Source organism: Corvus kubaryi, unplaced genomic scaffold, assembly GCF_017639235.1.
Source record: "Corvus kubaryi isolate FWS band 111438036 unplaced genomic scaffold, C.kubaryi_AGA036_p1.0 74, whole genome shotgun sequence".
NCBI lineage: Eukaryota > Metazoa > Chordata > Aves > Passeriformes > Corvidae > Corvus > Corvus kubaryi.
In genome coordinates, this window is record NW_024582061.1 from 5229775 (window position 1) to 5244943 (window position 15169).

General features: G+C 39.4%; 1 protein-coding gene across 2 annotated transcripts in view; it reads left to right on the forward strand.

The window, feature by feature from the left end:
- Positions 1-15169, forward strand: part of SCUBE1 (signal peptide, CUB domain and EGF like domain containing 1) — a 194612-nt gene that overhangs the window by 77202 nt on the left and 102241 nt on the right. The window lies entirely within an intron of this gene.

Consider the following 15169-nt stretch of genomic DNA (forward strand, 5'->3'; position numbering starts at 1 on the left):
AGCAAGGTGTACAAGATTCTGCAATTTTCTCAGGGCAGTTTCTGTAAATTTCTCAAAGCATTTCCTCTTGTCTATGGGTGTTGGGTTATATGGTAAAGAGGTAGCATGAATTTTTCCTTCATAAAATAAGCAGGAGGCCCACAGGGACTCATAACTTGACTTCAAAAAACTGCTTTCTTAAGCCACTCCTTATGGCAAACTAGGAATCCCTGGAGAGGTGGGTTAGTTTGTGGTCTTGGCTGGGTTTTCTTCTGGCCCACCAGCTCTGGTGCAAGCACAGGTAGTCCTAGACATAAATAACACTGATTTTAATGAAAAAGATTTATGTGGTCATAAAAATTTCCCAGTGAGTCAGTTCTATACATACCTAAATACCTAGACACATATGTACAGAAAAATAGTGTCATTTTTTCTGGTATTATTCCACCATGTTAACAATAGAGATGACTTTAGATAAAGCTCTCACCACTACGTACGTTGCTGGAAGTTTCTAACTAGATGCACATAAATTAAAGAAAAAATTGGAAGTGAATATCACACAAATAGATATGGCATAGAAAAGAACCCTTCTTCCCCACAACAACATTTTGGTTCTGGACAACAGTTCTCTCTATTTCCTGGTTATGAATCCAGTGCATCATCAGGCGTAGGGAAGTGTGGATCTAATACATAGGTTAGGATGATCCATTGCAAATATATTTTTGCACCTGAGGATCTCTTCTAACTCTGACTTCCATCACCCCACAGGCAGAGTTTAACGACAGGCAAGGGGCACTGGAGCTCTGGCAGTGTGAGGGCATCCCTTGCTCACAGGAACAGGAGCTGACTGGAGTCAGATGTCAGAGCTCTCTCCATCCTTTTTTGAAGCAAAATATAGAGAGGGTTTAAAATTGTGAAAACTTAGTTATATTGAAATTTCAACGAATTTTGATATTTTGTTAAAGCCGAGGGTTTACCCAAGTGATGGAGTATTTCACAGTGGGATACAGATATCTTATTAGAGCAGTAGGGCAGCCATAGCTGGGATCTCCTAATGGCGTGAGAAGCATGGGGATTGTCAGAAGACGGGAGATTTCAGACTGACTTGATAGACATAGAAAACAAAAATGTTGAAAGATAAATATGAACTGGGCACAATTGTTCCATGTTTGACTAGATGCACTGAGTGAAACACTGGTTGTAGTGAGCAGGGGAATAAAGGTGATAAAATCAGTATCTCCAGCAGGGAGAAAAGAGGCATGGTAAGAATAGTTCTTCAAGTGATTCTGTTTCAGTATCTCATCCACACAGGTAACTTGGTGTATTTCATTACTTAATCTTTTTACAATAAAAGCACATTGCTAAAGTGACAAAAATACAGGTGACAAATGTCACCAACATGAACTTATCAGTAACATAAAAAATGGCTGAGAATTTTATCATGAAAATCCTCAGAATTAATTTTCTAATGTTTAAAAAAAGATGTTTCACCAAACATGACATAGTTCATGGCTGCTGTGCTGAGAAATAGGTATCTTTGAGAAAGCAAAATCCAGCAATGCAAGACCCCATGTAACTTTGAGGCTTGAAACAAGTGATGTTTAAAGAAGCCTTCCAATCTGTGTTATTCAATTATTTTATGACAGCAGGACTTACTGTAATTGGTGTTCTGATGGCATGATAAATATGCAGGTAGACAGGTGTGTAAAGTGGTTGGGTTGTTTTGGAAGAGTGTTCTCTGGATCTAGATCGTAGTTGTAACCCTAGGAGAACCTCAAAACTAATGTATGTGATGAAGTCAAAACAATGTGCTGTGCTTCTCAGTCCACATTTTTCTCTTTTCAGAGAAGTCCAGCACTGAGCTGGAGGGACAAAAAGGTGTCCAAACTTTTTAAAAATTGTTTGGAGACGCCTAGCTTATGTAAGTGCTTCTAAAGTTGCCCCTGAATGAACATGGAAAAAAATTGTCTCTGGCTGCATGACAGTAAAACTGTTCTCCAAGGACCTTGAAATTCAAATCTCTGCTCAGGAGTTAATTTCTTTACAAACTTTTACAGTGGCGTCACCTCACACAATGATCAGTTCATAGTTCAGAAGGGGATATAAGGAGAGAAGGGAAAATTTCTGAGTATGCATTCTGCTTCTTTACATTTTGGGGCAAGAGTACTATGTAAAATTCTTTCCCACTCCACTTTATTTTATTTACAAAGCAAATTCCAAAATAGCATACAAATTATTTTAAAACTCTCCCCAGCTGGCTTTTCTTTTTGAAGACTGCACAGCCTACACCTTAGATGCTGCATCCCAGCCAGCCATTCCTGTCATCCTTAAATCCAGAGACAGTGAATCAGTCATAACCCTTTCCTAGCCTTTGGGATGCTACGAGCATGTCATACTGTGACACTCCCATGGAAAAAATGGAATTTCTTATATTGCAGTGGAATTCTCTGTATTTTAGTTCGTGCCCATTGCCTCTTGTCCCATCACAGGGCGCCACTGAGTATAGAGTCTGGCTCCATCTTCTTTACTTCCCCTTTACTATCAGGTGTTTATACACATTGATGAGATCCCCCTGAGCTTTCTGTTCTTGATGCTAAATGATCCCAGCTGTGTTAGCTTCTCCTCACAGGCCCAATACTCCATTCCCTAAATCACAGTAATATCTCTTCACTGGATTCTGGTGTGTCTGTGTTGAGCACTAGGTGTGCAAACAAAGAATAAACTCAAATTTCCAAGATTTTTGCTGCAAGATAGTATCTCCAGGCTAAAAGAAACACTGCCATATCCCAAAAGCAAATCTACATGGATTTGGACAGGCCAGCGTTTGGAAGGAGTTGGTGCACACGCCCAAAAATTTTCCCTAATAATTACCAGAAAGACCATTTGTACTTTCAGATGTAGAACTGGTTGCTTACAAAATTACAGCATATTTTCTGCTCACTACCATTTTGTGAACAACTATAATATTCCAGTATTTCAAGTTAAGCCTGTAAAGTAGACCTATTTCCACGGCCTTTTTTCTCTACACTTTTATTTTGTTCTTATTACCGTTTCTGGTAGGCAGGTATTTTTAAATAGTTGCAAGAAAAAATTATATCATTTTTAGGTCAAAATACCTTGGTTTATTTGAAAAAAAGGTTACACAGATGTTTTTTATCATTTTTAGTAGACTCATTGCAGGGATTCCTTCCCTAGTTATAGGTGATAAGTACTGAAAGGAAGTTGTTATTGGTTGGTTTTAGTGGCCTAATTGTAATCCAGTGTTATCAGAAGTACTTGATCACACCTTGAATCCTGCAGTAGCAGAAAATGAGAGTTTCTCTAATAGTTACAGCTCAGAGCCTTCACTCATAAGGTAAAGGCTGTTTGATTAATTCATTTTTCAGTCCCTGTCTACACTCTCCATTAGAAGCCATATCTTCATGATTTATATTGCCAACATGGCTAGCACTCAGGTGTGAAGTCTTACTCACATGTTCTCCAAATATTTCTTTTCATAAATAATGTGTAATTCCAGCTTAAAATTTGCTGTTTCAGCAAAATGCTTTTGCCAGCAAATTATCTGAGTGAAATTCATTGAAAGCATGCCTAAAAGGGAATGCAACATTTGTGGTCATTTACTTTGAAATACAGATGCACATTGGGCATTAACAGCAGTTTGAGAAGTATCTAGTGCATTGTAGCTCAGGTCTTCAATCCTATGGAATTTTATAGCTGAGAGCCAACATCTGTGTAGACCATAGTGGTGATGATTTGTGGTAAGATCTGCACCATGTAATAGCAGGGTTTAGCCCTGAAAAATACCAGCAAATTACACAACTATCTCATCTTCTAAACCACAGAGCAGTTATATGGTAAATACTCAGGGATCCGATTGAGCGTAATTATCAAGTGAGAGGCAAAGATGTGTAATTATTGTGAAGCCCTACCTGTGATATTCACTGGTGGAGTTACCACATAAGTCAAATATACTTCAGAGCTCTGTACTCATTCTGTCAGTGTAAAGTATTACCATTAGTTTTTGTCATGGTTTTTCTCCCAGGATTCCTTTATTTGTTGGGTTTTCAGCTCATGTTTCCCATTGCACCCATATTGCAGCTGCCCAGAGGAGGGGCTCAGCCCACTTCTCACATGGGAGAGTCCTGAAGGAAGGCTCAGAAACCTTCCATGCCATCCATCTTGCCTGTCCTCAACTTCCTTCAGCACGCAGGTAGTTTTAATCAATTTGTGTTCTTGGGTATCATATGCTCCTGGCCTGCAGTCCCTGTGGAGAGCAGCCAGCTGAGCCAGCAAACCTGACACCTTCACTACTGCACTTCCGGCTTTGTACAGGGCAGCTCATGAAGAAAACCTGCTTGTTCTAATAAAGTGCGATGCTAAAAACTGAAGAAAAGTTCTACATACTTCCAAAAAGAAAGGCAACAGCTGGAAGAGATAATTGATACCTATCTTTCGTGGTACTTGCATAGACTGGTCTGAACATCTAAAGGTGAAGCACAAACATGGCATAAATTGTCACCAGTGGTCCTGGTAGCAGGGAAGATTAAGAACAGTAGGATGAAAGTATTTAAAGTCTGGGAGGAAACACTGGTAGATGCTGCAGATGTAGTTGTTGCACTTTTTGAATGAAATAAATGTCAGCTTTTCTGCTGTATTTTGTAATTTGTATCTCTAGGTGCAAAGTGTTTTGCTAAGGAGCTTTTTTTCTTCAGTGTTTTACACTACACAGGACAAGAACATCATAGTTTAACTGAAGTGAAGCAGATAGCCTGGATGCTGGACAGTTGTTTTGTTTGTTTTGGAGTTTTTTTTAAAAAACACAACTATACTCCTTTGAAACAAATAATGTTTTCTTTGGTCATCCTGTACTAGACTGTTGTCTTAGAACACAGATCCACATGCACTTTCTCTAGTCTCTTAGTCAAAGGAATGTTCAGTCATATTCTCTCAAAATGATGTGCAAGCCTTTTTTGCCTCTTTATGGTTTTAAAAGTGTGTTAGATGACATGAACCTATTGGAGCAGGTCCAGAGGGAGGCCACAAAAATGATCAGAGGGATGGAACACCTCTCCTATGAAGACAGGATGAGAGAGTTGGAGTTGTTCAGCCTGGAGAAGAGAAGGTTCTGGGGAGACCTTATTGCAGCATTTCAGTACTTAAAGGGGTGTTTATAAGAAAGACAGACTTTTTAGCAGGGCCTGTTGCAATAGGACAAGAGGTAATGGTTATGAACTAGTAGATTCAGACTAGATATGAGGAAGAATTTTTGTGTGTGAGACAAAACTGACGTGATAGAAGACTGTTCTCCAGCATAGTGAACATATTCAATCATCTTTCAAAATATGTTCATCTGACTTCATGGTGGCAAAGCTGCAGTCCACCAACAAACTCTCTTTGAAAGGCTGAGGGAATTGAGGCATAGGGACATTGTCACTGCATTTAATGTCACGTGTCCAGAAGTCAGATAAATTCTGACTTCTAGGGGAGTTTATTTCTCTCCCTTAACCATGCAGTGAGAAAAGAGACTACATTCCTTCTACAGACAGAAACTATTTGAGATGGATTGTAAAAATACAGACTTCCCTCTTTCACATCCCTTAGTTTCTTTGGAATTACTACTGTAATCTAAGTAGTCTCAAATTTGGGTTTATTGTTTGTTCATGTAAAATGCAGCTGGTTTAGAGATTTCTGGGAAGCAATGTTTTTGCTGTGAGAAGTAGCAATTAAAATCACTGACTTAACTGGCCTTCCTATGAAAACAATGCTATTTAATTTTCTTCAAACTTCTTTATTATCCTTGGAATCAGGAATTGCAGAATGGCTCAGGCTGGAAGGGACCACAGAGGTTCATCTGGTCCAAGCCTCACCTCAAGCAGGGCCAGCCCAGAGCACAGGGCACAGGATTGTGTCCAGATGGTTCTGGAATATCCCCAGTTAGGGAGACTGCACACCCTCTCTGGTCTCTGTTCAGGGCTTGCTCACTGCACAGGAAAGAAGTTCTGCCTCATGTTCAGGTGGAACTTCCTGGGCATCAGTTCCTGCCTGTTAAAAAACTTCTGAAGATATTGAAAACAGACATAATTGCAGAATCATTTTGTTTGGAAAAGACCTCCAAGACCATCGAGTCCAACCTGTGGTTGGTCCCCACCTTATCAACCAACCCAGAACACTGAGTGCCACATCCAGTCTTTCCTTGGACGCCTGCAGTGATGGGAATTCCCCCACCTCCCTGGGCAGCCCCTTCTATTGCCTGACAGCCCTTTCAGTGAAGAAATTCTTCCTGATGTCCAACCTGAACCTGCCCTGACACAGCTTGGGGCCATTTCTCTTGTGCTATGCCTCCTCCTGGATTGCAGGAGGTCTGTTCTGTTCCCCATCCCTGTCTGCCAGCTCAGGGTGCTGGTCACCCTGAAGATGACTGGTGTTACTATTAAAGACTGAGGCAGAGAAGGCAGTAAGTTCCTCAGCCTTTTCCTCATCCTTGGTTTCCCCCGCATCTGATAAGGGAGGGAGATTTTCCTTGGCTCTCCTTTTGTTGTTGATGTATTTATAAAATCACTTTTTATTAGCCTTCCCAATTAGTATCAATAAGCAATGAGCAACCTCAATAATGCTAGAAAGCTCTGGCTAAATTAGGTATGTTTTCTGGTTTGGGCTTTCTTTGACACTATTCCTTTAACACTGATTCCTTGTGTCTCTGCGTGGCATAGGAATGCACATTCATTTGTCCTAGCTCCTAGAAAATGAAGTTTATCACTTGAGGCCTTTGACCTTGTCTGAGAGGATGAGAAATTGCTTCACTTCCTCAGTTTTAAACTCTGAAAAGTTGTTACAGAACCAAAGAAGTCAATATTAAACTAAATAGAACACTTTCCATCGGTAACAAATCTGTCCACTACTTGTTTGTCTCGAAAAGGTATCTATGCAGAAGTGATCATTGAAAAGTAATCTTTCACAATTTGTGCTGAATTAGCCATGCCAGGCTATCACAACCCCTGTTGTATAATTTTCAGTGACAACAAGAGTAATTTATCCAGAGTGACAATAAATGAATCCATTGTGCATTCACAGTGAAGCAATAGCTGCAGTAATCATTCAACAAGCGGTTTGCATCATCTTAGAAGAAGGAACCTGTGTAATTTTCTGTCCAAACAGGCAATTTCTTTCAGAAGTCCTTTCATGCAATTTCCTCAGGGACTTCTTCTAGGATGACTTGTCATCAAGGACTGTAAAATAATTTCCCAGTTTCATTTTTGTTCTGACATTAGTGGCTTAGCTCAACCAAGTCAATCACAGGGTTTTTTTCTGTTCAGATGGAGACCCCTTCCTAGCTAATCCTTCATTAAGGAAATTAAGTGGTGGTTCTGTGCTGAGTAAAATGATTGCTAGTGATTATTGTGTTGTACTGTCCCTTTTGGATCTGAAGGCTCTTGCAACATCATAAATTCCATGCAAAGAGCAATGACTTCCAAATTATCAATCTAAGCTTGCTCAACATTTCATCAAAAACCCCTCTTTGGTAGGAATGTACGTGCAAATGTCATCTTAGAAAAACACATTAGTGCAAAGACTCTTACAGAGTACTGTTTATTTATAAAATTATGTGGGTTTACCTAAAATTACTCTTAGATTCCTTATTATTTCCAAATTGCCATCAGTAAAAGTTGCATGCAAGAGAGAAGACCTGGAAGACGAGTCAGGGTCAAAAGTAACAGCAAGTCTCTCAGTACTTACGAAATCTGGCAATTACCATAGTGGAGGGAGAAAGTAGAGTGGCTGCCAGTAAGGTTTTATAACAGAAGGAAAAGCTCTGTCCTTTCACTCACGCCATGAAGTTGGAGATGGAAGTCCAGTGGCATCACTGTGGAGCAGCATGTTATAAGTCATGTGAAATGGCTTCCTAGTGCTGGGAAGTTCACTGTTGTTAGACTGGGATAGGACATACCCCCGTTAGCAGATGTGCCAGACCTACAAACCTGCATGTGTGACTTGTGAAGGTGAGGTCATAAAAGCACTTTCAAAGAATTGCAGTCACAGGGGAAGAGGAAAGGCTTCCTGGAGCAGCTCTGAGGAGCTTAGGGAGTGCTGTCCCAGTTTTGCTTTCTGGCACCTACCACTTGGCTGGTCTTCTTCATCACTTTTGGCAGAACAAGTCCTACACAAAAAGGGAGCACTTCCAATCTGGTAAACACAAATCCTAAAGTATAGTTGTGTTCTCTTCCTTGGCTGGCCAAGTGACGTAGGTGGAGCTTGTTGTGTGTATGTTGTGTTTAATTCAGATTATGGTACCCTGTAATTTTTAAGGATGTGGATTACCATCAAACTGGATTTTTAAATTTGAAGTCAGGCCCAAGTGTGTGTTCTTTGCCTCTTTCATTGTTTCAATGAGTGTAGAAAAAAGCCCATGAGTGATGCCCGAACTCAACAATACAACATCTATTAAAATGACATACAGCCCACACCCTGTGGGAACTTCCCAGGTATACAAGTAATTCCAAGTTATGGTAAAAACACAGCCAGATAGAAACATACTGTTAAACCCACAAAGAACTTCACTTCATGAGGACTCAAGAATGCTAAACTCATCCAGTATCTTACCTGGAGCCTGAAACTCCTGTTTGTATTGCAGGTTGTTTGCCCAGTACTTTGCTTCTAAACATACAGAGTTTCCAGTGTTATGCTTTGCTGGATATTGATAATGATGGCCCTTATGCCAGTGGCAGAGAGGAATGCTTATGTTTTTTTTGGTCTGATGTCACCCCACAAGCAGCCTGGGCACACAGAGCTGTGGTGAGAATGTAGTAGATGAAATCAAGCCTTCCCACAAAACTGTATTAGAGATCTTGGAAAGCATACATGTTTTCAAGCCAAGAACTTTAGTGACATGTACGCAATTGTCATGTCATGTCACTGAGGAGTATGGGAAAACTCAGTGGCACACCTTTTTCTGGTGAGCCTGAAGGCTCTAGTCAATGACTGCTTCTGTTTGCTAGCCTTTCCACTTATTACTCCATTATCCCACTTTTTCAGTGTTTTCTTCTGGGTTTTTTTCCTGTTTTTCTGGATGCAAGGAGTGTAGCTTACTGGTATACTCAGCACACTGCCTTCCCTATTCCATAGCCACTCTAGATCGCTTCCAGCACTTCATCAAAAACAGCTTTGCTTTCCTTCCTGTGAGAAATGAGACAACTCTTAAAAAGATTAATTTATTGAAAACAGAAAAATTGAAAAATTACAGAAATCAGAAAAATATAAAAATTTGGGATCCTATGGCTCAGTAGATGGTATGCCCCAGGAGCGCAGGGATACGAGATCTTCTGGCTGAGACAGCACTAGACCTCAGGTAGAGAAAAAGAACTTGCAGGGCTGGGCTGACTTTAAAAAATTACTAAAAGCCCCTTAAAAGGGGTAAGGCTTTTAGTGCCCAGCACCGATGTCTCCCACAGCTAGTCTGGAGAGAGCAAGAAGGGAAGAGAGAAGAGAGCCCGCCTCTCAGCTTCATCCTTTTTATAGTTTTTGCTCCGCCCCCAGTCCGCCCACAGCCCGCCCCTTCGGTCCAAAGCGATTGGTGCTTTCCCTTTGATGGATCATCTCCGTCCACCAATGGCTCATCGTTGTCAGGGAGGGGTGTATTGGTCGAGATAAGGGAATACAATACTTTCATTAAAATTCAGGTATTCAGGTTGCCATGGAACTTGCCTGCAGAGTAATGGCCGTGGCTAAAAATAGCTGCTGGCTATTAAGACTGGGTGGGGTTTTGGCCTTGGAATCAAAATGCAAGTGAAACACCTATAAAAAGTATTAAAATACATCCAACACACCTCAAAACACTTGTAAAAGTATACAGTAAACACAGGAAAGGTAACTCTTATGGTGTACCAGTGGTTTGAAGCTTGAAAAGGGGCAAGTTTGTGATTTCTAACTGGGAAAATTTTAACTGGGAAGGGAGCAATTCTATTAATAAACTACTTTAAACAAATAAAAACACTGATAATGGAACTGGATTTTTGTACCTGGGCTGATGGGTTAATTGTAACATTCAATTTAAAAATAATTAACTCAAAATTAATTACTTAAAGCACTTAATATGCAAAGACCAAGCACAAATAGGGATTTCATGTATGACTCCTTTATGGGACTTGCCTTTCCTTCTCCAGCATGGACTGTTAACCCTGTCTCCTGATTGCTCATATGCTGAGTGCCAGCATTATTGCTCATGCTCCCTACAGGCCTCTGACTCAGTCACAAAGACTGACTGTCCCTTCATGCCTGTCCAGCCTCTGTCAGCTCCTTATTTTGCCTCTGGGACCCAGCTCTCATCTGCTTTCTCCATCTGAGAAATGCCCACACACTTAACAGCTTTCGTTTTTCTCTCAGCCAAGGATCTGGCAAGTTTCTTAGCAGAGGTGTGTCACAAAAAGTCTTCTCTGTCACCTCCATGGTGATGAAAGAGCAGCTGTAAGACATACTTGCTAGCTTTTGTTTTGCAGGTTGTGGTCAAAAAATGTGTCATTAAACATTTTCAGTGCCATCTTTGAGAACATTTGAAAAATAATTTTGTGACCTAAGTGTAGGGCAAATACACCCATTCAAGTGGAAATTGTGTTCATGTAGAGGTGCATGAATCCTCGCAGAGGCCATAAAAAACGGAAGTTTTAATCAGGTTTTAGCATGATGTAGTTTGCTTTATTTTTGTGATAGTCCAGCCACAGTAAAAATTTTATGTATTCTAAATGGCCACTATGGACTTCAGGGCTCATCTTCAGGTTTCTTTTCAGCAAACATTCCTAAGATGGAAAGATCCTTCTCTTTTGAGAAGCACCAGTAGTATTTGGAATATGTTAACATAGGGAAGTTTAATTTTTTACTTCATTCTGCTTCTGCCTTAAAAATGGTACAATTGTACAGGATCAAATGGAGTAAATTCCATCTGAGGATTCAAGGGACAGAAAAAAAGAATGATTTAGGTAATCCCTGATTATTGTAAAGAATTTAATTTTTTTATGTAAATTACTGGTGAAGGAGAATGATATTGTAAGTACTGGCATATCTTTTAAAGTATGTCATCTCAGTAGCTTTCTTCTCTCTTTGGAATAAAAATTACAGAAGATTTTCTCAAAGATCTGTATAAGAACAGTTATCACATTGAAGTGACCCTTAAGTATTGCATGCATTCCAAGGTAACCTAAAAGCAATTAATACTAAGTGTCCTTTCAGGCACAGAGTTCAGCAGAGTTAGGAAACTATTGCTTAATAAGACACATGTACACTTTTAATACTTACTTCATAAATTAGGCATATAAACTTCCAATGGCCTTGAAATGATCTCAGAGGAGTTCAAGAGGCTTTTACCAATTCATCAAAACAATTGGTTTGTTTTGTTGACAGCTGTGCAGGAGTGTTGATCTGAGGGACTGGTAAACTGGGAATTACCGCTCAGCTTTCAGCCTATTGAGGCCAACTAGGAAATTACAAAAGCAGAGACTTTCTTTCCAAATCTCAGGCAGGTCAGAAGGGAAGAGAATCATAACATTTCCTTCCAGGAATTTGTCTTTTATTCCTTCAGCTTAAGAGATAAAGAGTGATGTTTGGATACTGAGAAACAGATTTCACTAATTGTTGTTTTCTGGGGAATTTGGTGAATAGCCCCTCAGATAAGCTGGGTTAGGCCATCAGCTGCTGTATTAAAGCCTTTCCACAGAGCTTTCTAAACAATTCCTAAATGTGTTGAAATCTAGAAAGAATGTGGAAGCTCTTTTTCCATTAAAGAGAACCCAGTCAGTGTTAGCATTTAAACTGAAGTGAATAGCGGAATACTTTAAAACATTGCAGAAGCTCTAAACAGAAAGGGAAAGAATTGGTTCCCGCCATCTCCATATGTTGTTCCTCTTTGCTGGGTCACAATTCCTATAGGATTTCCACAGTAACAAGTGGAGAGCTGAAGGAGCTATCCTAAATGAACAAGCATTATCTCTCTCTTTAGAGGTAGAGAGAAAAGCAGTGAGAAATCAAAGGACAGTGTAAAACCACGTGTGCAGGAAAAGATTCAAACATCTTGAATTTCCTTTCCTAACCAGCACAAACTTTCCACTGTAAATGTGGCCATAGGGCTAACTTCTTGTCTTTAACTCATAGACCAGTCTAATTCAGCTCAAGAGCTTGGAATTGCATCATCTCAGTAAATTCATGTTACTGCTTTAAATCCAATTAGTTTTCTGATATCTTTGCTGTAATTAACCCTGCTAGCCGTTTGGTCTAACTTTGTGGGGCGACACATTCCTCATCTCCAACTCACACCACTCCTTTCTTCCTTTCCTCCACACTTTTCTCTTACACATGTACCTTTTACTACCTAAAGGCAAGGAGAAGGAAGCAGGAGGTTTTCCATCCCCACCTTCAGCCTCTGACCCTAGTAAAGGTATATGAAGAAAGGTCCAAAAGATATAAACAAGCCAGTGCACAGTACATTGACCTTTACTTTATGTAAAAAACACCGAGCAGCACGTTCAGGGCTCCCATTTGCACATCACCATGAGAGTCAGGACAAAAGTGTAATGTTTCAGAAGGGCTTCCTAATTATTTGCTATATGACTCTTAAAAGTCCCTGCAGTCAGATCTTGCTGTGGTAAAGGTTCCATTATTTATGAACTGACTTTGTGTAGGAGCTCTATCTACCATTTTGCTTTGGCCATTGAGGTTTTAAACTGAACAGTGTTTTCTGACTGTTTGGTAACACATCTAGTGTTGAAATCCTGTTTCCCCCATTTGTACAGAATCAGAATAGCTTCCTGTTATTATGTGACTTAAAAAGCCCAAGTTTCCCACTGCAGACAACTTTAACCTGCTGGCTTGAAATTTATATTGATTCTGTCGCTAGTCTAGTTGCTTTTGTTATGAGTCTTTTAGGTGAATGAGCAGGGTTCTGTAAATTTAATTGCAGCAGATGTTTCTCTGGGTTTTCTCTCTCTCATTTCACTCTGGATTTTAGTTGTTTTTCCTTGGAAAAGTACATGAAAGGGAAATCCTTGTATAGTCAAATGTTTGTTTTACCATCTAAAGCTTGCAAAGGGTCCTTAGCCTGGGCTGATTTCTTCTTGAAGAGCTGTAATTATTCATGGAAAGGGAAAAAAAAGCCTTTGTCACTAATAGGCTTCTTGGTGCTTCTTGTAACAGTCTTTATTATTCCTTTCTACATAATTTTCTATTGATGAGGTGAATAAAGGCTTCCTCTGCTGTTGAGAAAGAAAAGGTAATTGTTCTTTTTTCACATTTACCAATGCTTGTTGCGTTCCTTATGTGTTTAAAGGACAAGGATGCAGAAAATGATGTTATTGATGGCATCACCATGGCAACAGTTCTTTGGAATAACACATTCTGGCATTGTTATTCTGCACACACAAAAAAAAGGGGACTTTCTTTTAAGCACAAACAGATTATGCCCCTTTTAAATGCACCCATGAACTTTGCTTTTCTGAAGATTTACAGACTGGTTTGGGGCAGAAAGGATTCTGACATCATTTACCTCTCTGTGTACATCACATTATGGTGTTAAAAAAAAAAAACAACACTTTGAAAAAGCCAATGGTTTAAAGAGACACAGTATGGGAAGGATACATAAACATTTCTTTGATCAGAAAGACCAAAAAAAACTTGAAAGAATTTTGAAATTTATGAGGTCTAGCACCAGACTCACTAAATAATCAATCAAGAGACAGACAAAACTGGAGGACCCGAACACTCTGAGCTTATTAAAGTAGTTATTTAGTTATGACAGTACTCCAGATAACATTGCTTTTACTCCAGGCACTACACACATCTTAACACATTTTGATAGGAAATCAAATTGCTTTCTCAGAAGGCAGTTTGCAAACATATATTTTGGCTTTCATATTTGGTCTTCCATTGTCCTCAAGTATGTAAAATCCTTCTATATTAGCATTTAGAAGTGATAGTGTTTTATAAGGCACAGTATAATTGTATTCTTTTTGACTCCACTGCAGTTCTGAAATGGATTACTTTATTTCTCAGAGTCATCAATGACATATATCTGTGGTTTTGTAAGAAAGAAGAGGGGAATATGTTGAAATTCAGCATGTTTGAAATCCATTCTGCTCTCTGTGGTGCTTTTTCTGGCACTCAAGTGCACACCTTCCTGTTTGACTTCCCCAAGGAACAAACTACCTCCTACATGCCAATGGTGCATGGAAGTGGGCTGTACAAACCCTGGGACTTGAACACTTTGCACCTAAGAAGGACCTGTGTTGTGTGTAAATGTACCACTTAAATATACCCACAGTCTTATTTTTGAGAGAAACTGTAGCTGACTCTCTGGCTCCAAATACATTGTTAAAATGTTGGTTCTAAGTTGCATGTGACTTTTCTGGAAGTCGCCACAGCTGGTAGAAATCAGCTGTTTGTTTGTTGGACAATAACTGGATTTTTCTGCTCTCAAAATCTTGATGAAAATGTGAAACTCTGGGGACTATAGCAGGGCTACAATTGGATGTTGCTTCACATTCAGCTTTCCAGCTGAAGTGACTCCTGAAAAACTGAACAGGAAGCTGGAAACTCTACTGCTTTTTCCTTTATCTCTGACAAATGTAACCACCTTAGTGCTACAGGGTCCTTTCTGCAGGGGGGCAAGTTGAGGAATTCCTTAACACCCAGTCAGTGGTTTTTTTATTTTATAAGGAACAAAGTGGCAGAATGAACTTTAGATCTTGATTATGTTTAGTCCTACTACAAAAATGATAATCCTGATGTAAGATTATTTGATCTGTACTCTGTATTTACCTGGAGAAAAGTGAACAGCCTTCATTCCTTGCACAACATTTTTTGGAGTTTAAATCAGTTATATATGCATTAGTACATATAGAATCACATATAATTATGAATATTCATTATATATAAAAATTGCTACATATATATAATGACTCATACATCTATTACAGTACGTGTTATATATAGATACATATACTATAATGTCCTGTATCATTTTGCTAATTACATGATTTTGCAGGAAGTTGTGAAATTGTCCTGGGAGGAGTTTGGGATGTGAAGGAGTTCCTGCAGATCAAAACTGTTGTTGAAATAGTTACTGTTATTCCATCTATCTGAATATACTCTATATGTTTGAAAAAGTGCCCTAGAAATAGTTACCTTTAAAATATTTTATTGGAAATATTTCTAG